The sequence below is a fragment of the Polypterus senegalus genome, chromosome 6 (genome assembly GCF_016835505.1).
Source record: "Polypterus senegalus isolate Bchr_013 chromosome 6, ASM1683550v1, whole genome shotgun sequence".
Lineage (NCBI taxonomy): Eukaryota > Metazoa > Chordata > Cladistia > Polypteriformes > Polypteridae > Polypterus > Polypterus senegalus.
Window position 1 is genome coordinate 170,474,680 of NC_053159.1, and position 26,909 is coordinate 170,501,588.

Consider the following 26,909-nt stretch of genomic DNA (forward strand, 5'->3'; position numbering starts at 1 on the left):
CAAAAGTAAGATACATACTGCATGTGTTCCAAAACTGTGTAACATTTGACTTGCTGCAGTTTTCAAAGTTGACTTCTTTTTTGCGGACACCTAATGCACTGCAGTAGGATCACCTCACCTTCTAAAGTCCATGTAAGTATGCAATAGCTTGGTGCTGAAGTTTGCAGTGCCCGTTCTTTTTGTCTCTTGAGAATGTTAGCTTTAACATACAATACATAGCAACAAAATCATCTAGAAAATTTCTCCTTGCATCGTAATATACCTAATACTATTTAGAACAGTTTGCCTTATGTCATGAATTACCTCTGTTTTCACAATTTCTACAGGTACCCGAAAATGTTATAATCCTGGGACATGAGCTATGATGTCCAAAAAAGAACTCCACCTGATTCCTAGAAATTATTAGGAAAGATTTCTTTTCCATATTTTACACTTAGGATTTGATTATGAGTTGTCTAGAAGCTTTTGAGAACTACACTACACCATTTCTAAGACACTGTACCTCTCTCAAACAACTATTTAAACAGAAAGATGGTAGGTAATTGTTCATATTACAACAATGTCACTGATGGTGTTATGGGGCCTTATGAAGTTTTAGAAGAAGACAGACAGTCCAGAACTTAAACTATAATTGGTAAGTTACCGGTTACATTATTTTGTGAACAAATCCTTCAGTCCATGATTGAGGCCAGATTTCATTTTAATCATTGAGTTTCTGTCCAGTCTGCAATAGTCCACGGTCGGTATTTCAAGGCCCTAGTTTGTCCTTTAAGGAATTGTCTTCTGATGGGTTGTGCTTGGGTCTGTCAGACCTCTTTCTATCAGACTTTCTTCTAGTTCTAATGGTAATAATGCTCTGTCTCATTTCATTTGTTAATTGCTGTTTTCCTGCCATTATCACTGGAATATTGTCCACGTAATACGTCACAGGGTGTAGTAACATAGTCTGTTCCAATTCTGTTTTAAAATAATCAACAAAAGTTGGGACACGTGTGAAAATTGGTTGCATCAACTTGCAAGGCTTAATTCACTTTAATTGTTGAAGAACGTCTGTAGGTTGCAACTTGTTCTGTAATATTCTGATATTTCCTTTTTTCAGGTTGTGCTAACCTAAACTTTTAATTTAAACCTCTGGTAATTTACTGCTTTCTTTTTCACCATTTTAGGTAATTCATTTTGTTTCAGCTGATTAAGTTTGAAGAATAACTGAGGTGTTCTAAAACATATGACCGGTAGTGTATGTGGAAATAATTGTTTTAAGGGGATAATGCTGTTTAATGGTTAATAAAACTCCAGAACTACTGAATATGACAATGAATTCAGCTCAATATAGTTTCTAACCATGTCACAATATAATTATAAGATCTGAGGAATGGTACAAAATAAACAGATTAAAAGATCCCAACCAGGTTTTTTTCCCCCACAACTAACACAGACACCAAAGAAAATACCAATCCATGTTTGTGTGTCATAGTAAACACCACATCCATACCTTTAAACATTCAGGCAGTTTTGAGAACAAATGTGACAAGATAATACCTTGTCATGATATACATTAAGTATACACAATAAATAAAACACTTAAACTAAAGGGCCTCTCTCTCATTGTCTGATGAGAATTCCAGGAATTCACAGTTTAAATATAATAGGAATTTAATGTGATTCACAAGTTCATACTTATCAGGACAACCTGTTGATTTCCTGAGTCAACAACATTCAAAGACAAATGCTCCAGGTTACACTGAAGCGATCCTTTAAGTTCCAGTAATCCTTGCCATTACAGTTGTTTTTGCATTTGTTTACAAGAGGGGATGATCAAGTGCTGCATTTATTTTTTTTTCTGTTTTCCAGTACATTTAAATTACAAAGATATATCCAGCACATAAAAAGTATGTAATTCATTCAATAACAAGCAACTAGTAACCCTAAGTAAATATTTTGCTAATGCAAATTTTTAACTATTAATAAAAGTTGCTTAAATATCTTTTTCTAATAAATGTTCACTATTTTCTCACTGCTGCTTCAATCCCCCTCTCCCCTAAGTAGTTTGCTCTCTCCTTGCATAAAAAGAGTAGTTCCTTTATTTGAGACATTTTTATTAAAAAGTTTAACGAATGGAAAAACAAGGTTGGGAAAACTAAATGTTGCACACTTAGATTTAGGTTAAGGTACAATTATCATAATTATTGCACTCCGATTGTTGGCATGTGTTATCTCTGTTGATCTTTTTGCATATGTAACAACTTTGCAAATTCCCAAAAATCATTCAATGTTCTGTCACGGAAAATTAGTCGGTTGCGTATAAGGGCTTTTGACCCTAGATTTTGCTTACACATGCACTTGACCCTGCATTTATCAATAAATTAGTATGCATGCCAAAAAGATGTTTCTAGCCTACAATATACAGTACCTGTATACTGATGCAAAAACAGAACTGTGTTTCCTAAAACAAGCATGGGTCATATGTACACCATGAGAACACACTTGTGGTTCTGCAGCAAGCATTATTACTTGTGGGTTTCAAATAAAATAATCCAGCAAGAAACATGTTTTCAGTATTAAATCGGTTGAGAGAAACTGAGTGGTCCATTTTTTGTTTGCTTCTGACTTTGAAAACACCGGTAATCCAACAGCGCTTATGACCTGGGAGAGTCTGTCTGCAGCAAAAGCCTTCTCTAAACATAAACAGATCAATCAGAGGTCAAACAGATAAATGTAAAGCCCATGCAGGCATCTGTACTTGTTACTGTAATTTTTGATTTTCCTCAAAAACAAATGCCTACCTCAATTTAGTCATTCATTCACATCCAGCATGCTTCAAATCAGTCCCTCAAGCCTCATTTATAGGCAGTGTTTCACCAAAAAATGTTCATTAGTGGGTGGCACTGGTTCCTGATCCTTTTGGAGGAATGATGAACGTCTCCCCTTACAGAGTTGGTACCTATAAATAAATAATTAAATATCTGAAGAATGTCCATTTACGACAAAGAATGCATACAAATATTCAACTGAATTACAATTAAGGCACACCTACAAGAAAAAGCATACATGCAAAGTTTAAACTGAAACACATTTTGCAAATTCTTATAACAAATAGGAGGTCATAAAGCAATTGTTTGGTTTGCATTATAAATTAAATTGTTTAAAGTGGTGCAGGAATACATTTGTTTTGGGGACTGTTATGATTATATTATTACCTAAAATCAGTGTAGGATGTACAGTATGTCTGAAATTACTCTCAAAAAGTTTCAGTTAGTAGGCATGTCACATTTAAGGACATCAATTGTTAAAATCCTATTACTCCTCAATCGATGGAGATATACCCTTAAGTGAACTGCAGTGTGCAACTAATTACAAAATTATTTCCTTGTTTCACACTGATTTTAACTAATGCATTATGCCACATGTGTAGCACAGGGTGAACATTATTTTCGCAGCCAAATGGCAAGAGCTCTATGCAAAAAAAAAACACCATAAACTTAGTTACAGTCAGTACCCTTTAAAAATTCACAGCATTTCAATAAATTAATTTAATTAATTTCAAGACTGGAAGCTAAAATGTATATAACCACCCTAAAGGAGTGCGAGGGACCTAAAGATTACTAGGTGGGTGAATAAAATTAGTGGACAGTCCATTCACTATTGTCAGTGGTACAGGAACACTATTTAGTATAACATCAACTGATTTGACCTGTAAAGCACTTTATACAAAGAATGTAAACTGTAACATGAAACATATTTAGAGATTGCAATACATATGTTTTATAACCTTTACCAATTTTGTTAACACTAATAATGTTCTTAGTTGACTACATATAACAGTACTCTTAAATGACATTAGACAGGTAATTTTATAAAAATTATTCTGCTATGTGTTTTGCTCATAGCTGAATGCCTGTACTGTATCTTGTACTGCCTGTGAATGCGGCACAAGGATTAAAAAATGTGCATTTCTTATATCAGTAGTTATGTATACTTCATAGTGCAGAAGAGTTCAAATGTACCACCGTATTTGTTGTTCAGTATAGAAGATTAATTCTGGCATAGTTCTATTGTGTCATACTTAAAAACTTATCAACCAAATGATTGATTGCTTTTTATTATACATTTTTTGCGTGATTTTAAAATGCAATTCAATAGTGCATTGCATTTTGATTAATGTCCATATATTGTGCGTCATAACTAAAAGCAAAACATATTGCATTTTAATTAGCTGTTGCTCTGAGTGTACTTTATTTTGTTTAAAGGCGATGCATTAATAATGCCAAAACTGAATGTAATTGAATAACCAATCAGTGTTAAAAGGTGGGGCAAGAGTCCTCAACAATTGGGGTAAAGAGGCATTCCAATCACAAGTGTTTTCTTCCAGAGCTAAAGATGGGTAATAGGGAGTTGATAAGGCAGGGGATTTGCTGACTCATTAAGCAGATGGAAACTGTCAATGAAAATGATGATTTCATTCTCTTCTGTGTCAACTGGCTCCTGGAAAGGGCTGGTGTAATAGTAGCAGCAACAGGAGAAGAATGTCTAACTGCTACAGTAAAATACTCAGAAAGCATTCAAGAGCTAATTTCCCAAAGAGTTGCAGCATACAATTATGTAGATGATCAAGTGGGGACTTCGTAAACCAACATTCCCCTAAATATGGCCTGTAAATAACTGCAGAATGGAACGACCTACTAGCAATTGCTAAACTATCAAAAGAAGAAGAATCGAACAGTGAATAAGGTAAGCATAACACATTAATTTTACACAACATAAGGGTAAACATTTTCAGTGAGGCCTCAAACATATTACTATTTTGTTTGATTATTTCACATTAACAAAACTTGTGCTTCCTCACAGAGAACAGAAATGTTCAGATGAAATGCCTCTTACCCTGTTGACACCTCTTGCCACACCTTTTGATGGTGAATGGTTACTTGATTAAATTCAGTTTTGGCATGATTAACTTGTGGTCTTCAGAGAGATGGGCACAGTGGTAACTCTGAGGCTAGGAATCTGCCCCAGTAATCAGAAGGTTGCCGCTTCCAATCCCGTAAAACACCAGAGGTGCCTCTACTCCATTGGGCCCTTGACCTGCAATTGTGTCATCCTAGGTAAGATGTTAATCTGCATCCAACTCTGCAAGCAGGTCCTCCAACTTGCACAGAAAAATCTGGGAGTTGGTGGCAGGATTGGCACTCCAGCCACTGTAAAAACCTCACACTGTTCCAGTGTGGTGCTGAGGTGTCACCCACTGCACTCAGGTCCTAATCCAGGTGGTTTGTTGTGAGGATGTGTGTGGCAACACACTATCAGTCCATGTTCCCAAAATCTCTCTTCAGCGAGATGCAATATGTCTGCTTTGTTTTTAGTTATGACATGTTATGTATGGATACTACTTAAAATGCAATATGCGTTTGCATTGCATTTTGAAATTGAAACAAAAATTGTGTCCCATAGTTAAAAGCAATCAGTCATTTGGTTGATATGTTTTAACTTTAATACAATAATTTCATGCCATCATTAAATGAACCACATGCATATGCTTTACATTTCAATGCAGTTAACACGTTGAATTTAATTTTGGCACGAATAATCTTTCATGGTTATAATATCACCTTAAACTTGTAACAACTCATGAGAGACATTGCATGAAACTAAATTATCTATATATATAATTTACTAAGGCAAGACACCCATGGAAAGCACGCCGGAAGGGGCGTGGATTCACTAAGCCGACAAGTAAGACACATATGGCGCATGCAGGAAGGAGCCACGCCCACCAACTCCAAGACCATTGGATACAACAACTCGCAGAGCCACGCCCACCAACTAGGACGCGATGACACAGAAAAAAAGGCGTCATTTATATTCGTCTGTCGTAGAGGCCACGTTGACTGTTCATAGAGGCATGTTTCTCGTGGAGGTGAATCGCCATATGCAGCGTGTAAAACTGTTTGCGAGGGGTATCCCATGGGATCCTTAAAACAATCCTTTACAACTGAGGTTAAAACACAATGAAGTAAGCAGTCTTTAAAACCGAGTTTTCGGTTACGACGCACGACCGCATGCACCATAGCAAACTGTTTTACACGCTACATACAGCAATTCGCATCCATGACAAACATGCGTCTTCTTAGATGCTCCTGCAGGAACACGGAAAGTCTACGTGAGTCACAGGTGCATCTGGAATGTGCAAAGACAACGACTCAAGTGACGAGTTGGAGGTGGGCACATGAGCGATGGCGGTCCGCCAGTTTTCAGTCACAGACGATTGTGTGTTGGTTCGTTCCATGCATTGTTCCAATGTTGCTTTTTTTGCTGATTTATTACATTACCAATTTTTCATTTGTTAATTTTCTCCCTGTGCTTAAAAATCATTAAAAAACCGGCCTGATTATGCGGCGTATGGTACGCCGCGGGTTGGCTAGTATACAGTATTTAAATATATTCTGAGTGGGGGCATGGTGCATATTGTTTAGACATGCAAGCAAAAATTTAGATTTTGTACATGTGGTAATACTATTGCTACTATTATTATTACTACTACTTTCACACAGAATATAATTGAGATACCTGAAGACAACAAGGAAAAACATGGTCTGTATCAAAGTGGTAAATTACTGAATTTCTGTGTTGTTGTAATAGATTGTAAATTTAAAATAAATAATTATCAACTTTGTGTGTCATCTGTGCCGTGTTCTTACTTGGAAATATTGATACAGACAGAAAGACAGAAATGCCAGCAACTGAAACAGAGTTTCTCCTGCAAAAAGCAGTAAGACTTAAAGAGATGGAGACTTTCTGAAAGGCTTCTAATTTTATGATTTACAATTCCCTGGTTTTAGATTGAAATCAAGATAAAAGGAAGCACATTTGTCTTAAGAATAAGAACATTTTACTAATAAATGCAAGGATTATATATATATATTTTTTTTTTAAAGATGTGGAAATGGAAGATGGCAAAAAACAAATGAGATAAAAACATACATAATACAGAATCTTCTTATCTAGGTTTTATAGATATTTTCAGATACTTCACAAACAAACAGAGACTTACTTCCTTAATTAACCAAGCCTTTACAATGAGTAATTTCTAATTTGTGGCTCAAATTTATATCATATTTTGATTTATAGCCCAAATGACCAATTTTGATGTAGTGTAGTGCATCAAATTGTTTCATTTAGTAGTCAATGTTTATTCTCTAGTTATTTAGCTTTAAAGATAACATATGAATTGAATGGTAATAACCTAATATGATATACTGGTATTCCACATTGCAGTGTTTAAGCATGTAGATTTTTTTCTTTAAAATTTAACTTTTCATTGCTTGGTTTTAGTTCCTGGCACAGAACCAAGTATTTACACAAGTGATAACTGGGATCATAGCGAACAGAAAAAGACAATCACAATACATCCAAGCTTTTAAGGGTGATACTGGTTTACAGATCACATCCTGATCATAGCCCAATTGTTTGATGTTTATAATTAGCTAAAAATGTCCGTTGGAGCAGGCAAATGGTGGTTACTATTTTCATTTTTTTAATCTTGCATAATACAAGAATTCTACAGACCTGCTACACTTACCTGTCACACAACAACCCTTATAACAAGGTTTCTTCAAGCAATAAAAGGAAAACTACAAACTCCCTGAAGAAATTATACTGAATATTTTGGTAACCATAAGAATAAAGATTCTTATTTTCTTTAGACTCCTACCTTAAGTAAGCCGTTATATCCCTACTTCCATGTTTAAGTGTGAATTATCAATTTAAAGAACTGGGTCTCCTATTTTTTATATTGGAATGTAGCAAGTATTTCTGTAATTCAGTTGGGCATAATTTACTGTAGTGTTTTTTTAATTACCATTGTTAAATAACAATTAAGGTAGCAAATTCCACAGGAAAAAAAGCTGAATTAAAAGCAAAAGGGCAAAAAGGTGAGGGGTTGCGCATAGCTGACTCATTTAAAAGTACTGCATCAGAGGTAAAATGCACCACTAATTGTGAATCATTAAAATACAAACCTTGCAGACACAGTTGGCCCTGGAGAAAAAATGATTTAAGTCGGACCTTTTCACCACCATGTATGCTCACTGTGTAAAATATTTGCACTGTAAAAGAAAAATTGTGAAGGACTGACATTTGCTAATCCAGTTCACAAATCATTTATGGGAAAATGTGCAACATAAGAATTTCTGACGCACCTGAATGAAAGCACTAATGAGCCATACATTTAAATAAGTTTTGTTATCGGTAATAACAGTCTTCTAATTAAGCAAGTGAGTTGGAACAAAAACCTGCAGCCACTGAAGCTCTCCAGAACTGAATATGAAGAACCCTGTACTACAAATAACTTTTACTTTAGTGTGTCAATATACAAATCTCCATTATAAACTAATAAATGTCAGCCAGAACCTACCTTTGGATATTCAAATCTTTTGATTCTATGAACAAATGAAATTATCATGGCAATACTGAAATTAGCTCCTGATCTCAAGACAGTCATACTTTAGTGTGTTCAAAAAAACTCGACTTTACCCATCCACACTTCTTCACTTTTCAATAATAAACACTTTAGAAAGCATTTTTGGAGGTCAATAAATTATGTTTCCTGTGGATAGAAGGCTAAAATGAAATAAAACAGAAAAAGATGCATTGTCAAATTTATCCACATCCCACATAGTGGGAACTAAACCATTGCATTTTTCACATATCTATAATTCAATGAATATGGTAATTGTAATGCAGAAAGATGATATCAAGCGACTGTTGGTTGTAGATGAGACATTGTATTACCCTCCTTGGCCAGAAACACTTCAAGTACCACTGACTTAACAGGAGACATATTTTCCTTTGAATGGATCAATATATTGCTTATTGTTTATGTTGTGATATTTTTTTAATAAAAAAAAGGAAACTAGATGTATATGTTTCTTAGTTTTTAATTTTTTCTTCTACTGATGGGACTAAACAGTCACTTTCACAATCCCCAAAGTAAATTATTATTTTGCATATTTTTCAAAATATACAAGACAGATTAATCAACAAAGAAAATAAAATTTTTATGAATAACTATGTGTAGTTTATACATAGTGTGCAGTGGTGGTGTCAAAAAACCAATCAACTTAATAGGTATTTATTGTTCAGAAAATAGCATGGCATAAGCCTCATGCCAAATAAAACTGGTTAGAATCAGCTTAAAAAGATAAAAAAAACACTAACAGAAAAAGCAGCATTAACACAAAGAAAAACTCTCACAAGCCAAAAGAATGAAGACTCTCAATACTATTTTTGAGCTACAACTTGAAAAAACCATTCCAGATCTCTTTCATCTATTCTTTATTCTTGAGCAAATTATTTTATTCTGCAGAATGTTTTTTTTTAACATGCCAGAAGCAGTCAAGGGTCTACCACAAAGACAATCAAGGCTGAATTAGCAGACAGGTTAGAGAGTAAAAGGGACAAAAGTGAATTCTACAGGGTGCGCACAAAGTCCATATACCCCTATCTTTAGGAGCATTTACAGAAATAACCATGACAATTTGGTTCCTGTGAACATCAGCCCAAGTCTTCCTGGTATTTCGAGGTGTGTTGCCGACATCCTGTCTGGTGCTCAAGAAATCGCAACAACGTGGCGGTCGTTCCAAGACGAAGCGATGGGTGACAAGTGTTTTCACGATCGAGGAGCGTTTGGTGGCCACCGTGTGGGTTCATGAGCGGCATGTTACTGGGAAATCGGTCAAAACTGTCATGGATGACTTTGTTGTGCGTTTTGGGAAGGCATCGCTAACAAAGAGGACGTTGTGGCAGTGGGAGAAGAAGGTTTTTGCAACGGGCAGTGTCAGAGATGCGCCGCGAAGTGGAAGACCATCCACAAGGCATGAAACGTGTGCAAATGTGGCAGAGTCTGTTCAACGATCCCCAATGAAATTCACTCGTAAACGTGCTGCTGAGTTGGGAATAGCGGAATAAACAATGCGAAAACACATCAAACAGGACTTGCAAATGAAACGTTGGCATCCACTGCACGTTAACGAGTTATCAGATGCTGACTTGGACAGACGTCAGGAAGCTTGTGATCTGATGCTGCACAAATTTCCAACAAATGCTGAGAAGGAAAAGGTTATGTTCTCTGACGACTGCGCGATTTATCGCTGCTCCCGCAATAGAAAAGTGTTTTCAAAATCCTTCAAAAGATAGGGGTATACAGACTTTGTGCGCACCCTGTACAGACTGCTAATGAAGCCTAAGTAGCTGTAGAGTAAAAATGTTTTGATTCTGATAAGTAAGTTTTGAGGAAAATGTACTGGTGCATAATACTAGTTGGTACTCAGATCCAATAAACAATTCCCTCTAAGTACTTGCTGTTGTATTGGATTCATTTTTTGGGTCTGCCTTCTATAAGCAGGAGATAAATACTTGGCCAAGAAGTGCAAAAAGCAGAAAATTAAAGAAAAGACTGTGTGTGTAAAATAAAATGGCATCAGATCAATGCGTATGGGGTAAATTGATTCAAACATAAACCGAAAGAGATGTGCTAGCTTGTGGAAACGTTGATAACTCACTACAAAGACCACTGTCTATTATTATTTACAGAGGACAGAAAACAAGCTCTTCTCCTGATTCAGTGACCATGGCACTGGCAGTCCCTACTGCACAAAAGTCACTTTCCATACATTATAACTGTTCTGTGTAGCTTCAATATAAAGATATTTTAAGTTATAAATATTTCATATGTCTTCACGTGCCTCTCTATGATTGGGGCTTGAGCAGCATAATCGAGTATTTTAATTGGCTGATGTCTTTATTTAGGACAACTTGTAACATTTGAGACACAAATGGATACATTTCTTTTGTTTTTAGAATTGGAGCACAGTTAGGTGAAGTGATTTGCTCAAACTGTCAGTAGAGAGATTTGAAGCCAAAACATCAAGTTTTGAAGTACTAGGTAGCCTTAACCACTACATCATACTTTATATTGAAACATTGCTAGAAGTATTCATAGTTAATGTTCTGTCAATTGAAATAGGTATGTGAATGCTCCAGGCTTTTTGAAACATCATATGCTGCAATGATACTGAAACTACTAATGATTACAGTATAACACAATGATGTAAAGCACTCAAATACTTCACTTGTTAATAGCATAAAGACAAACAGTACCAAAATTTATATTGAAAAGATTGGAATGATTTTTAGAAAACGTAGCTAAAGGCTACAAATGGATTATTACAGGTCTGTATAATATTGTTCAAGAATCTCAACTAACATCTTTGAACTACACCCTATCATGTCTTTGACAAATCGTAAATGATGTCAAAAACGAAACTCAAGAGATAAGCTAGTCTATCTCCTATGCATACCACAGCACAGTCTGGCTTTCATTTTTACCTTTTTATACTTATTGAAAAGCTCCTTAGAAAGGGTATATGCAGATAACACAGAAGTCAACAGAATACAAATTAACATGATAACATCAAGTAGATGTGCATCAGAAGATAAATAAATTGATAAAAAATGTCACTGACCTTGTTAATTTACATAGTTTATATTAGATCTTGATCTTTGAGCAATCTATTTTAAGGAGACAGAACAATGAACATCTGCAAATATTTACTAAACTGTGCTGATTATGTGCCTCGCTTTAAAATATAAACAATCTGACACAAAAGCTACAAAACGTATTCAAAGTCTTCAAATGTTAGCCATACTCTTACATTTAAATAGGTATGGGTTTACTTAGGCAGTTTTTAACTTTCTCAAAATTACAATAGGCTTTTTGGTGAAATCCTTTATTGTTAAGGGAATTTGAATTCAGTGTAGGCTAAAGGTTAATATTTACAGGATCTGAATGTCCGCATTAGTTGTAAGCATTACACATTTTAAAGAACCCATACCGTTTCACTTTATAAAATGACAAAAGTACTATTTTCTTTAATGACAAAATCTGATATAAAACGTCTGTTATTGCCAATTTTATTCACTTATAGTATAAATTTAAAAATAAATAACAAAAAAAAATTCTTAGTGTGTAGAATGTAACCAGTCAGCTTTGAGTGGTAACCATTTTGACAATTAGCTTGCAGCCTTTAGTAAAGCAGATGAGTTATGTAGAATGAGGAAAATGGACATGCTAGTAAAATTTAACGCTAGCTATTAACATAAATAATGCTAGTAAGGTTGTGCAGTATACTGGTACTGGAAAGTACCAAAAAATGAAATTTTAAAACTGTATGGTACCAACATTTCGGCATTTTCAGTACCAGAATTAAATGCCATCTTTCCACTCCAACCTCACCAATCTCCGACCACATTGCCCAACACACATTTGGGCAGCTGGGTCAAATGAAATGCTTAGACGCGCTGGAGACATCCCAAAACCAAATATTTTGACATGTTCGAAACTTCTTGGGGGCACCCCATCCCTTTCACCCTAATTTCTTTCATATTCAAACTTGACTTGGAACTCCTATTGCTCTGATGCAATCAAGACTACAAGGGGGGTACCTTGCCACTGTCATATTGCTTCGACAAGCACTTTATACAATGAAGTGGGAAGCGGTGCATAGTGCAGCACAATGACGTGGCACATCAGCGAGGCTAAAGTAAAGAGGGTTTGCTTCATTATTTGCTTCTGAATCATTTTGAGGTGTGAAAGCTGGTATCGAGATTAAAGTCAAAAGTTTTGGAACAATTCAATGCTGCTACATGGCCCTGATAAGAAATCTGAGTTATGTCATTCATCTGGGTGAAATGAATTTACAGTTGTCACAACAACAATTCAGACTAATTTGAAAAAAAATTATTTATTTACTCGTGCCTTATTAACAATGGTGATGAAATCCACTTCTCAACATACCATAACTCATTTCCAAAGTAAAATGTTCATGTCAGTGTTTCAAATATTCTACACTGGCCAGATACCTGAGTGGATTAGCTGTTGATACGAGATGAGATGACATTGTGATCTGTAGCGAGAGTAGGAAGCAGGTTGAGGAGACCATGAAGAGGTGGAGATGTGCTCTAGAAACGAGCGGAATGAAGTTCAGTAGGAACAGGTCAGAATATATATGTGTAAATGAGAGGAAGTTCAGAGGAATGGTAAGGATTCAGGGAGTATATTTGGCCAAGGTGGATGAGTTTAAATACCTGGGATCAACAATACAGAGTAACAGGGAGTGTGGAAGAGAGGTGAAGAAGAGAGTGCAAGCAGGATGGAGTGGGTGGAGAAAAGTGTCAGGAGTGATTTGTGACACATGGGTATCAGTAACAATGAAAGGGATGGTTTACAAGACGGTAATGTGACCAGCTATGTTATTTGGGCTGGAGACGGTGGCACTGACCAAGAAACAGAAAAAAAGAGCTGGAGGTGGAAAAGTTAAAGATGCTAGGATTTGCACTGGGTGTGACGACGATGGACAGGATTAGAAATGGGTACATTAGAGGGTCAGCTCAGGTTGGGCGGTTTGGAGACAAAGCCATAGGGGCAAGATTACATTGCTTTGGACATGTGCAGAAGAGATGCGCTGGATATATACTGGGAAAATGATGCTAAGGACGGAGCTGCCAGGTAAGAGGAAAAGAGGAAGGCCTAAGAGAGGTTTATGGATGTGGTGAGAGAGGACATGCAGGTTGTGGGTGTGACAGAGTAAGATGCAGAGGACAAGGGCCCTGTAAATAATTCACACTTAAAAGTATGTCTTATTTTACTGGGGGATACGTGCAATATGCAACATTAAATAATAAAACTGAGCTTCTCACTTATAACAATGAAAATGTATTGAAATCAAATATTTTTCTACCTTTCAATATTAAGGCTACAAAATGATTTTTCATGATATATATAACTGGGTTGGCAAGCATAGTTTCCAGAACTATCAGTAGGTAGTATTGCTACTACCTGATTAGTATGATGTAGATAATAAAGCTAAACATCCATCCATCCATCCATTTTCTAACCCGCTTTAAAAAATAAAGTTAATTTAAGTATAAAGTGTTAAAGGTATATACAATAACAATGTGCTACCTTCCTATAAAAATAATACAATAAATCTGATGCATTTTCCAAATAAATGACCGTCCAGAAATACTTTATCATTCAGACACCAATTCTTAGAAGATTCAAATCTCTAATACAGTCACACTCTTCATTATATATTCATGGAGCAAAAAAAAAAGTTTATTCACAAAGAATATATATTGTAAGTGCTAAAGGGCTTGGACAGGCATCCCGACCACAAGAGGAGAGGGCTCCATATATACAGTGGGTACGGAAAGTATTCAGACCCCCTTCAATTTTTCACTCTTTGTTATATTGCAGCCATTTGCTAAAATCATTTAAATTATTTTTTTTCCTCATTAATTTACACACAGCACCCCATATTGACAGACAAAAAAAAAGAATTTTTGAAATTGTTGCAGATTTATTAAAAAAGAAAAACTGAAATATCACATGATCCTAAGTATTCAGACCCCTTGCTCAGTATTTAGTAGAAGCACCCTTTTGAGCTAATACAGCCATGAGTCTTCTTGGGAAAGATGCAACAAGTTTTTCACATCTGGATTTGGGGATCCTCTGCCATTCCTCCTTGCAGATCCTCTCCAGTTCTGTCAGGTTGGATGGTAAACGTTGGTGGACAGCCATTTTTAGGTCTCTCCAGAGATGCTCAATTGGGTTTAAGTCAGGGCTCTGGCTGGGCCATTCAAGAACAGTCACAGAGTTGTTGTGAAGCCACTCCTTCGTTATTTTAGCTGTGTGCTTAGGGTCATTGTCTTGTTGGTAGGTAAACCTTCGGCCCAGTCTGAGGTCCTTAGCACTCTGGAGAAGGTTTTTGTCCAGGATATCCCTGTACTTGGCCGCATTCATCTGTCCTCTCGATTGCAAACAGTCGTCCTGTCCCTGCAGCTGAAAAACACCCCCACAGCATGATGCTGCCACCGCCATGCTTCACTGTGGGGACTGTATTGGACAAGTGATGAGCAGTGCCTGATTGTCTCCACACATACCGCTTAGAATTAAGGCCAAAAAGTTCTATCTTGGTCTCATCAGACCAGAGAATCTTATTTCTCACCATCTCAGAGTCCTTCAGGTGTCTTTTAGCAAACTCCATGCAGGCTATCATGTGTCTTGCCTCTCCTCAGTGTGTGGAGACAACCAGGCACTGTTCATCACTTGTCCAATGCAAGATTTGCATTGAAGACTGCCAGAAGAAGAACAACGGCAGTGCTACACAATCGCCTGAAGTGGTTACTTTGGAAGAACTGTAACGCTCTCCTTTGTTGTGCAGTAAAATTAAACTCATTGTTATCGGACAAGTCATCGTGTCATTGTTGGTGAGTAACCATAATTAATTTTCTACTTACAGTACTTAGTACATGTATGTGCGCTTAGTGTCACTGTACACACATTTACTGTATACTATTTTTCTTGCGTTGTACGTATTTATTGCTGGTGGCCTGTCTATCGTAATGGCTGTAACATATGTGATATCGGAGACACTCAATATCTTTAAAATAATATTTAGGTTTTACTGTATATAAACAGTGTGTTTATATACATAATTTCAATGAATCTTAACGAATATCTAAGAGAATACAAAGGGATTATGCTGTATAACTCTGCGGGGAATATTTATAAACAGTGTGGGAGAGTTTATAAGGGCTTAAAATATATAAAAATAACCATAGAAACATACGGTTTCTACTTCACGGAACACAACCCCCGCGATCGAGGAGGGATTACTGTATATATATATATATAGATATATATATATATATATATATATATATATATATGGACCCTGCTATGTTGGACATACGTATGACCCAGAAGTGCTTCTAACAGGCAGCAGCCCTAGCATCAGAAGTACTCCCAGGTGCGCAATAAAAGGAACTGCACTCCCTTATCCTGGTGAGTCAGAGCTGGGAGGAAGGAAGGAAGGAAGGAAACACTCGACGGTGCTGAGAGGAGAGAATAACTGTGGAAGAGAGAGGACTTGTGTGTTGTGCTTTTGTCAACTTTTGAGAGGTATAGTGTTGAATAAACACCCTTTGATTTTAACCCAAAACTGTACTGTGTCGTGTTTAGGGTTGGAGGCGCACTGGTACCCCAGTTAAACCGCAAAATAAATGTTAATGAAACACAATATGCCTAATAAAATAGTCCACATCGGACAATACCCCTAAAATTACTGTACTATCATACAAGGCTAAAATAACATTCTTGTCTAAGATTGTTTATCACAAAATACGTTACAAAAAAAAATGGTTAGATCAGATAAATAGTACAATTGGGCTTGATATAATCTGCAGTGCCCAATGGCATGAAAATAGCCATATTTAACAGATATTACTACAGTAGCACAGCAAGACAGGAATGGTAGAGTCTTTAATATTCTGATTCTCACAATGGAAAGGGACAAGATATCATGGTACTGTTTAAAGTGTGACATACTCCCTGTCTTGCTGATCAAAGTATATTGTAATAAAGAAAATCACAATTTGAAAAAATACCTTTTTACAATAAAATGCATCTTTTTCAAGGTAATTTTGCTTCAGGCAACAAAATAAATTATTGAATGCCTGCACTTAAATAGTAAATGCCATGATTAAAATTAAGCCAATTCCTTGTTAACCCAGAGATAAACCTGAAGATGTACTAAAAGCACACCTTGAACATTTGTGTAAGCAGTGCTTATTCTAAAGATGTACGCAATTATTCAAAAACATTGTACACAGTGAAAATGGAAAGCAACACAAATGAGAGATGGTTGAATGTACAAACACACAAAAACAACAAGAGGAATTCTAATGTCATCAATTCAATTTAACATGGTTAGTTATAAAATAAACATTTTGATATTAAACTCTAGATTTCAATATTTAAAAAAGGCGGCTTCAGAAAAGTAACTGGGTTGGTAAATGGTCTTAATAAAAATAAGGTATTAGAGAATACATTTTTTTTTAAACCTTGAGCTGCATAACAGTGGAAATAATTACTGCTGTTACTCAAAATATCTTTATTTACAGGGCCATACACTATACAAAAGGTCTGGTCTATATTTCCTATTGTACTATATTTTTTAAATAATTTAAGTAATTCGCATGATCTTTTTTCCATGTTCAAAATATTCAAGTGAAGCTTTAACTTTTAAACTTGGTAAATAAATGGACCAACATATGATTCTGCACTCTTTTGCTTGTTAAATGTGTACTTTCTTGCCAACTATTCAAAGGTAATGCACGTATTTAATATTGAGTAATCTGCCTTGGAAAATTGTGTCTGTCACTAAAATGTAAAAATGATTAGTGTTCTCTGGATCGGCTTGTGTTATTTGCATTGCATATGACACCAAGTTACTACATTACTAGCAGCTTGTTATTCTACTCTGGACAAGTAAATGTTGCTGAATAAATCCCTGCTTGCAAGTACAAGCTTGTTCTATCAAGATTAACTCATTGATGACCAGCAAAAGAAGGGCATGGAAAGTTGGTAAGTAAAGTAAACCCTTCCCCATAAAGAGTCTGAAGATAAGGTGACATCTAACAACTCCTGGGCTCTAAAGTTTCAGTGTAAAAGACTACTCCCTAAACCTAACCTTTGTAGCACTGCCCTACTTGATCCTTTAAAGAAGGCTGTAGTGAACGGTTTTCCGTGGAGGGCTGGTGCTAAGAAGTACTATTAAGTGGATAAACCTAACTTGCCTGTGAAATTGTTGTTGAAACAACAGAAGGTATTGATAGCTTTAGCATCCTTATTGTCCTATTCTTTTTCACTCCTGGTTTACATAACAAACCCTTTAAAAGACCCTTTACAACTCTTTAAGTGCTACATTTGCAACCACCTCTTCTGTTTTATTTCTCTTTTCTCATATCTATTGTAGGCATATGTCCCCATCTCTTGTGCTCACCATTTTTACACCAGCTAACTTTTATTTCAAGCTATTTTAGTTACACACATTTTCCAATAACTTTTAGCTAATAACTGATTATATAGTTAGTGCAGTGTCTCCAGTATTAATAATGCATTTGCTTTTCCACTAATTTTAGATTTTACTGTGAGTAAAAAAAAAAATTTTGTGCCTCTTTACTAAAATATTTAAGGTTGTATGTAATTAAATTTTCAGGTTTTGAAAAGGGCTTGCAGAGTTTAGAGTTAGGGAGGTGGAAAAGATTTTATTCTGTGCAGGGATACCCAAAGCACAACCGTCTGCTTCGCCCCCAGACTATCTTGAAATGTTACCACGAATTACAGGCTAAGATTGAGCCAGTAACCTTTTGGATTAAAGTCAAATAACTTAAACACTATGCCTTAACCCACTGTGTGACTCCAAACTAAAAAGATAATGGATGCTGTAAGCTACTAAAAAAGAAAATAATGTTATTATTTCTGCATATACAGTACTTCAGATTTGTTGCCCAAATGTTATAACACAAAAATTTAAATCTTCCACAGACAGACATATATTTATACATATTGGATGATACAGGATCAGGAAATCAGTAGACATTTTTATACTTGGTAAAGGAAAATTTCAATTACGCTCTTCTTTATGCCGATTCAGAATGTCTAATTTACATACAGGAAGCTAGCTGCTGCACCCAGCTAAAGCCCAAGGGTTTTGCATATTTATAGAGAGCAGTGGGTTGCTGAAGCAATTATATACCACAGTAAATTAAATGAATGCAAATACTCAAGAAAAATCTAAGGTGAATATCACTTTCTTCCCTTTGCAGAGATCATGTAAAAGCAGCAAAAATAAATTTTGTGAGAATCACTAAAATAGTGCACCAAATTAAACTGATCAGTCACTAGTCTGTACATATACAGTACTTTACAGTTTACTATGACAATGTTAACAAGTGTATTTATGCCCGTTGCAGAGAATTCGTTTAGTGGCAAATTAATGTGGAATAAACTGATACTGGCTTTAACTTTAATAGTATGTCTTAAATAGCAGACTGCTATGGAGTTCCCCTTGTTAAAAATACAAAACAAAATTACTTCCTTACAGTATACATGGACTGAAAGTTCTGTCATTCTGGTTGGGCATGTGCTGATCAACCAAGCCTTCAGAGGAAGTTATTCAGTCAGCATGAACCTCTTTAATTAGCGTCTATGCTTGAGAAGCTATGCCAGAAGTGTTATAAAAGGAACAGAACCCTTGCATTTTAAAAACTTAATGTTCAATGTATCTATAAAAAGTTGGGCAGTAAAACAGCTAGGCTATATACATTAATCAGTTTGACCCAAAACAGCACAGGATCAAACAATAACAATTAAAAATGAAAAGGTTTGAAAATTATATCAAATATTACATGCACAATTATTGCCATCCTTTTGAACCATTCAAAACAATCCGATTTGAAGAATTTCTCACTGCAGTTAAATTACGCTCACCTGTAATAAATTGTGAATACTCACATGACATTAATCACCCAATGAATGATGGAATTAATGCTGAAAAAAGTTCAATTTCATTTCTGGTTCTTTATTGACAATGACCGAGAGAAGAGAGTTATCCGAGACCTTCAGGAAAACTATTATAACCTAAATCAAAAATACAAAAGGGTACAAGGTCATCTTTAGAGACCCAGACATTCCTGTTTAAACAGTCCTCCATGTTATTAAAATGCTTGCTAGTCCTGAAACTGACAAAAATCTTCCTAAATCAGAAAAATGTGTGCAATAGTTCAAAAATAGAAAACGTGCACAAATACACCCAATGATTTTCTACAAAGACTTGCAGGCACAATGTTCAAGCTCCTTTTTATTACCTTCGCCCCACCCAATTACATGACTTCAGAATGATTATTTTGCCAGGAATCCATTTCACATGGTTGGAAAAAGGTAGTAAACAGCCCACAAAAGCAGCAACCAAAGGTGGAACTGACAGTCCAATTATAAATTCAATCATTAAATGATCTACCCTGAAACTATTCAAATATATTAATGAATGACTCTTGTTTTTCAGAACAGCTAATTTAACTAATAAGAAAACCCACGGCATAATTTCAATGTAATGCTTAGCAATTTTTTTTTAATATGCGCACCTCATATTTTGGTTGCTATGTTTTGTATTTTTAAATTTGCAGCAGTGCAACACAGGGGCATATAGGAGGGCAGGAACGGTATGTAGCAGCTGTTTCTCTCACCTCATTTAATCAGCTGCAGCTGTAAGGCTGACATCTACTTGCTGGAATATTTAAACTTACCCTTGTGTAGCAGCTGGAAAAAGGACAGAACATCATATGGCAAAAATCAGCAGAGGAACAAGTGATCGCCTGGCTGACGCTACAGGATCGTGCAGCTCACTGTTTGAAAAAAAAATGCAGTAGCAGTGCCAAGGAGAGGATGCCTAGCATCAGACAAGATGTGTTATGTTTTTGTCCATATTTATAAGATCTGTCCCTGTCACTTTTAATTGCTTCATGATGTGTGCTTTCTTTAAATTTTTATGATTATTCATTCTTGGATGTTTTATCTGCTTGACTTTGAGGGAGCAGACACTCATGGCGCTGAAAGCTACAGGGTAAATAGCACATGAGTGAGTAAATGGAGGTGTCAGCAGAAATTAAGGGTTGCCGGTCCAGAGCTTTAAGGTAAATTAGTTGCAGTGCTCCTTTACATGAGGTATTATGGTAGTTGAGCCAGGTTGTGCCTTTTTGTTTTTTGCAGTGAACTTCCTGTAGTGTAAATCAAAGAGCAGCAAGTCAAGGATTATTTAACCAAAATGTGACAGATGATCAGAATAGCAGCCTTTACGTTAAAGAAAGTGGAGTAATATTCTAAAGTCATCTTGCGCCATTAGATAGGTAAGAAAAGCTACTTTAATGAATTAAGACCTTTTTATTTTGTCCTTTAAAACAGGATGACTTTTTTCTTAGTTTGGACAGCAAGCTTGTGTTAAGTACAGCAGTTTACTTTTTCAATTTGAAAAGGATAGAAATGTTGAAAGGAAAGAATTTGACACTGCTGCTTAGTAAACAACAGGCTTGTTAGCCTAACAGCAAAGTTTATTTTCCCTGTAAACTTGTGTCTTCTTGATAAACATCTAAAAAACAGTTGATATATTTGTGGCTTTTTTAAAGAGTTTTATTGTGTTTATACAGTGGTGTGAAAAACTATTTGCCCCCTTCCTGATTTGTTATTCTTTTGCATGTTTGTCACACAAAATGTTTCTGATCATCAAACACATTTAACCATTAGTCAAATATAACACAAGTAAACACAAAATGCAGTTTTTAAATGATGGTTTTATTATTTAGGGAGAAAAAATCCAAACCTACATGGCCCTGTGTGAAAAAGTAATTGCCCCTTGTTAAAAATAACCTAACTGTGGTGTATCACACCTGAGTTTAATTTCCGTAGCCACCCCCAGGCCTGATTACTGCCACACCTGTTTCAATCAAGAAATCACTTAAATAGGAGCTGCCTGACACAGAGAAGTAGACCAAAAGCACCTCAAAAGCTAGACATCATGCCAAGATCCAAAGAAATTCAGGAACAAATGAGAACAGAAGTAATTGAGATCTATCAGTCTGGTAAAGTTATAAAGCCATTTCTAAAGCTTTGGGACTCCAGCGAACCACAGTGAGAGCCATTATCCACAAATGGCAAAAACATGGAACAGTGGTGAACCTTCCCAGGAGTGGGCGGGCGACCAAAATTACCCCAAGAGCGCAGAGACGACTCATCCGAGAGGTCACAAAGACCCCAGGACAACGTCTAAAGAACTGCAGGCCTCACTTGCCTCAATTAAGGTCCGTGTTCACGACTCCACCATAAGAAAGAGACTGGGCAAAAACAGCCTGCATGGCAGATTTCCAAGACTCAAACCACTGTTAAGCAAAAAGAACATTAGGGCTCATCTCAATTTTGCTAAGAAACATCTCAATGATTGCCAAGACTTTTGGGAAAATACCTTGTGGACTGATGAGACAAAAGTTGAACTTTTTGGAAGGCAAATGTCCCGTTACATCTGGTGTAAAAGGAACACAGCATTTCAGAAAAAGAACATCATACCAACAGTAAAATATGGTGGTGGTAGTGTGATGGTCTGGGGTTGTTTTGCTGCTTCAGGACCTGGAAGGCTTGCTGTGATAGATGGAACCATGAATTCTACTGTCTACCAAAAATCCTGAAGGAGAATGTCCGGCCATCTGTTCGTCAACTCAAGCTGAAGCGATCTTGGGTGCTGCAACAGGACAATGACCCAAAACACACCAGTAAATCCACCTCTGAATGGCTGAAGAAAAACAAAATGAAGACTTTGGAGTGGCCTAGTCAAAGTCCTGACCTGAATCCAATTGAGATGCTATGGCATGACCTTAAAAAGGCGGTTCATTCTAGAAAACTCTCAAATAAAGCTGAATTACAACAATTCTGCAAAGATGAGTGGGCCAAAATTCCTCTAGAGCGCTGTAAAAGACTCATTGCAAGTTATCGCAAATGCTTGATTGCAGTTATTGCTGCTAAGGGTGGCCCAACCAGTTATTAGGTTCAGGGGCAATTACTTTTCACACAGGGCCATGTAGGTTTGGATTTTTTCTCCCTAAATAATAAAACCATCATTTAAAAACTGCATTTTGTGTTTGCTTGTGTTATATTTGACTAATGGTTAAATGTGTTTGATGTTTAGAAACATTTTGTGTGACAAACATGCAAAAGAATAAGAAATCAGGAAGGGGGCAAATAGTTTTTCACACCACTGTATATTGTCATACAGTATATGTTTTTGTAAGAAATAAGTACTGCATTATTAAAATGGTAATCCATATAGTTATAATTACATCTCAAGAATTACAAATGTCTAGCTGATACACTGAAGAAATAAAAGTGTATAAATATAATACAAACCGGATTCCAAAAAAGTTGGGATCGTGAATAAAAACTGAATGCAATGATGTGGAGGTGCCAACTTCTAATATTTTATTCAGAATAGAACATAAATCACGGAACAAAAGTTTAAACTGAGAAAATGTATCATTTTAAGGGAAAAATATGTTGATTCAAAATTTCATCCCAAAAAAGTTGGGACAAGGCCATTTTCACCACTGTGTGGCATCTCCCCTTCTTCTTACAACACTCAACAGACGTCTGGGGACTGAGGAGACCAGTTTCTCAAGTTTAGAAATAGGAATGCTCTCCCATTCTTGTCTAATACAGGCCTCTAACTGTTCAATCGTCTTGGGCCTTCTTTGTCGCACCTTCCTCTTTATGATGCGCCAAATGTTCTCTATAGGTGAAAGATCTGGACTGCAGACTGGCCATTTCAGTCACCGGATCCTTCTCCTACGCAGCCATGATGTTGTGATTGATGCAGAATGGGGTCTGGCTTTATCTTGTTGAAAAGTGCAAGGTCTTCCCTGAAAGATGACGTCTGGATGGGAGCATATGTTGTTCTAGAACCTGAATATATTTTTCTGCATTGATGGTGCCTTTCCAGACATGCAAGCTGCCCATGCCACACGCACTCATGCAACCCCATACCATCAGAGATGCAGGCTTCTGAACTGAGCGTTGATAACAACTTGGGTTGTCCTTGTCCTCTTTGGTCCGGATGACATGGTGTCCCAGATTTCCAAAAAGAACTTCGAATCGTGACTCGTCTGACCACAGAACAGTCTTCCATTTTGCCACACTCCATTTTAAATGATCCCTGGCCCAGTGAAACGCCTGAGCTTGTGGATCTTGCTTAGAAATGGCTTCTTCTTTGCACTGTAGAGTTTCAGCTGGCAACGGCGGATGGCACGGTGGATTGTGTTCACTGACAATGGTTTCTGGAAGTATTCCTGAGCCCATTCTGTGATTTCCTTTACAGTAGCATTCCTGTTTGTGGTGCAGTGTCGTTTAAGGGCCCGGAGATCACGGGCATCCAGTATGGTTTTACAGCCTTGACCCTTACGCACAGAGATTGTTCCAGATTCTCTGAATCTTCGGATGATGTTATGCACAGTTGATGATGATAGATGCAAAGTCTTTGCAATTTTTCACTGGGTAACACCTTTCTGATATTGCTCCACTATCTTTCTGCAACATTGTGGGAATTGGTGATCCTCTACCCATCTTGGCTTCTGAGAGACACTGCCACTCTGAGAAGCTCTTTTTATACCCAATCATGTTGCCAATTGACCTAATTAGTGTTTATTGGTCTTCCAGCTCTTCGTTATGCTCAAATTTACTTTTTCCAGCCTCTTATTGCTACTTGTCCCAACTTTTTTGGGATTTGTTGACACCGTGAAATTTTGAATCAACATATTTTTCCTTTAAAATGATATTTACTCGGATTAAACGTTTGATCTGTCATCTACGTTCTATTACAAATAAAATATTAACATTTGCCATCTCCACATCATTGCATTCAGTTTTTATTCACAATTTGTTTAGTGTCCCAACTTTTTTGGAATCCGGTTTGTAAATGTAAACTCAATTAATGATTAAAACCTATAAGTGCATGTATATTTACACTTAAACAATGTTTATTGCCAATATCAATTATTTGATTGTGACAGTGTATATATGTACAGGTATATTTTTTGGTTAGGGAAATTGTGAAAAGTTCTTTTTCTAATTGAACTTTATTTCAGATAAGTACATTACTAAAAACATTAAACAATAGGACGGCATTTTATTTTAATATATATCATATGTATTATGGATAAATGTTTTTGTACACATTTTATTAGTTAAGGTACATATTTTAAGGAAATTTATTTTAGCATTTTATGGTCACTGAACAATAAGCCTACAGAATTTAATTTTGCTAATAAAAAAGGAAAAGTAAACACCCATAAGACTTGTGTGTCTGGTTATGCAGGGGCTTAATGTAAAAAGTTTTTTTTTAAAGTATGAATTGGTTAAAAAATGCACCAGCATCAGAGGCAAAGAAGGTGGTTTAAATGCCACCACTCAGCCCAGTGCTAGGCACTCTCCTGTCTTGGTAGCCAGTGCCACTAGCAGGCAGCAGCGAGAGATCCATTATGTGCCACGTATTGCCTCTACCAAGGTAACCAGGGTGGTGCCTCGCACATAGCCCCTCTGGGCCTATTTTAGCATACGGCCAGAGGATCAGGCAACTGCACTCTGCAACCTCTGCCAGCAGAAGGTATGCAGGGGGCAGCCTGGTTCCCATATGGGCACTACCCGCTCATCAACAATGTGAAGGACCACCACAGGCTGCTGTGCAATCAGTATCAGGTTTGTCAAGCTTGTCATCTTCAGTATGTGTTGGTCGATCACACTCCCCAGCACCCCCTTGCATCAGAGTTTGACATTGGAAGCCAGTCCTAAGTCGCAGAGGCTCACACCCAAAGGTGGCCAGTATGCAGCTCTTCCTCCTCCATGCCCTCCTCTACCCCTCCTGTTAACGTACAGCAACAGTGACCAATGTCCTGGTGCTGGAGCGTTAGAGGCCCCTCCCACCCAGTCAACCGCAAATACAGCATCTAAATGGGCACCTGGCAAAACTGTTGGAGCTGCAGCTCCTGCCTTATCGGCTGGTGGACATGGCTTTCTTCCACCAAATGATGAGTTGTGGCATCCCCACCTGGAAGATCTCCAGCTGCCATTATTTTGCCAGAAAGGCTGTCCCAGACCTCCAACAGCACATGGCACAGAATGTAGGTCTATCACTCAACCACACAGTGGGCAGAAGGGTCCACTTTACCACCAACACATGGACAAGTAGGAACAGGCAGGGGCAGTACATATACTTACTCCGAAAGGAGATCACCCTCCTTGTGGCTGGGGAGGGTGCCGTTAGGGTGATGCCACCCCTGGAGATTGAGGGAGACCATACCCAGTCCCCTTCTCTTCCACTTCCATGTCCTCCTACTGGATAGCTGCCTCCAACCCCGGCACCAGCCGCACTGAGCTGTCCAGCAAACACACCAACAGTTGTGCTTTGGTGCTGCACAGCAAGTGCCAAGCTGTGCTAGAACTAGTGTGCCTAAGTGAGAGGGGCCATACTAGGCCTGTGATTCTGGCTTCCTTACAAGGCCAAGTACTGAGGTGATGTCCCCCTAGTAGCTACAGACGCACAGTGTGATGTTAGACTCCGCAAATTTACCTGTATGCCATATTTTGCTCACATGCTCAACCTTGTGGTGCAGAGGATCCTCCAAACTTACCCGGGGTAGGATGAGCTTCAGGCAGGTCTGCAGCCATTTTTGCCACTCCCCTACTGCCAGTGCGTTGTTTGCAAAAATGCAGGAGCTGCACCACTTGCCCCCCAACAGGTTGGTTTATGATGCAGCAATGGGGTAGAACTTCACCCTGTACATAGTGAAGCTGCAGTAGAAACAGCGGGGGACAGTGAAACACTGCCTAGTGGAGCAGGGTACCAAGGGCCAAGCACTGCCACTGGGATATTTTACTACAAACCAGAGACAGCAAATGTGGCAGCTCTGCAAGGTGCTGGCTCCTTTCAAGCAGGTCACTAAGATTGTCATCCAGGAGAACACTGGCTGGAATAATATGCTCCCAACTAGTGTTCCTGCTGGACAGGATACTAGGTGGCCTTCTCAAAGTGGGAGAAGGTGCTGAGGAGGATGAGGAGGAGGACGACATTCCCAATAGGCAGTTCAGCAGGGCAGGGGCACTCCAGGAGGAGGAGGAGGAGGAGGAGGCATGTAGCTCACAACAAGAGGATGAGTAGACACAGAGGGCAATGCCTACTGTCATGAGGTTGGGGGAACACTGAGCAGCAGGAGGAGGTAGGGGAGGAGAAAGAAGATAGTCAGGAAGGGGTGGACAGGGTGAACTTCTACAACATAGCTGCTCATATGTTTTAATGCCTTAGGAGGGAACCCCAGATTAAAGCTATAAAACAGAGGGCAGGTTGTCCACCCTACTAGACCCCCTTTATAAAGTCAAGATAGAGGAGGTTATGGAGCACAACCAGCAGGAAAAGAGAATATGC

The 26,909-nt window shown here is 37.5% G+C and overlaps 1 protein-coding gene across 4 annotated transcripts in view; it reads right to left on the reverse strand.

The window, feature by feature from the left end:
• Positions 1-26,909, reverse strand: part of csrnp3 (cysteine-serine-rich nuclear protein 3) — a 105,840-nt gene that overhangs the window by 37,428 nt on the left and 41,503 nt on the right. For 2 of the 4 annotated variants that reach the window (XM_039757537.1, XM_039757534.1), the window contains exon 2: positions 2,784-2,941. The exons of 1 other annotated variant lie outside the window; for it this stretch is intronic. The gene's annotated coding sequence lies outside the window, so the exon portion shown is untranslated. Of the gene's footprint in view, positions 1-2,783; positions 2,942-19,411; positions 19,490-26,909 lie in introns of those variants that run through there. One more of the 4 variants, XM_039757535.1, reaches the window with a different exon arrangement.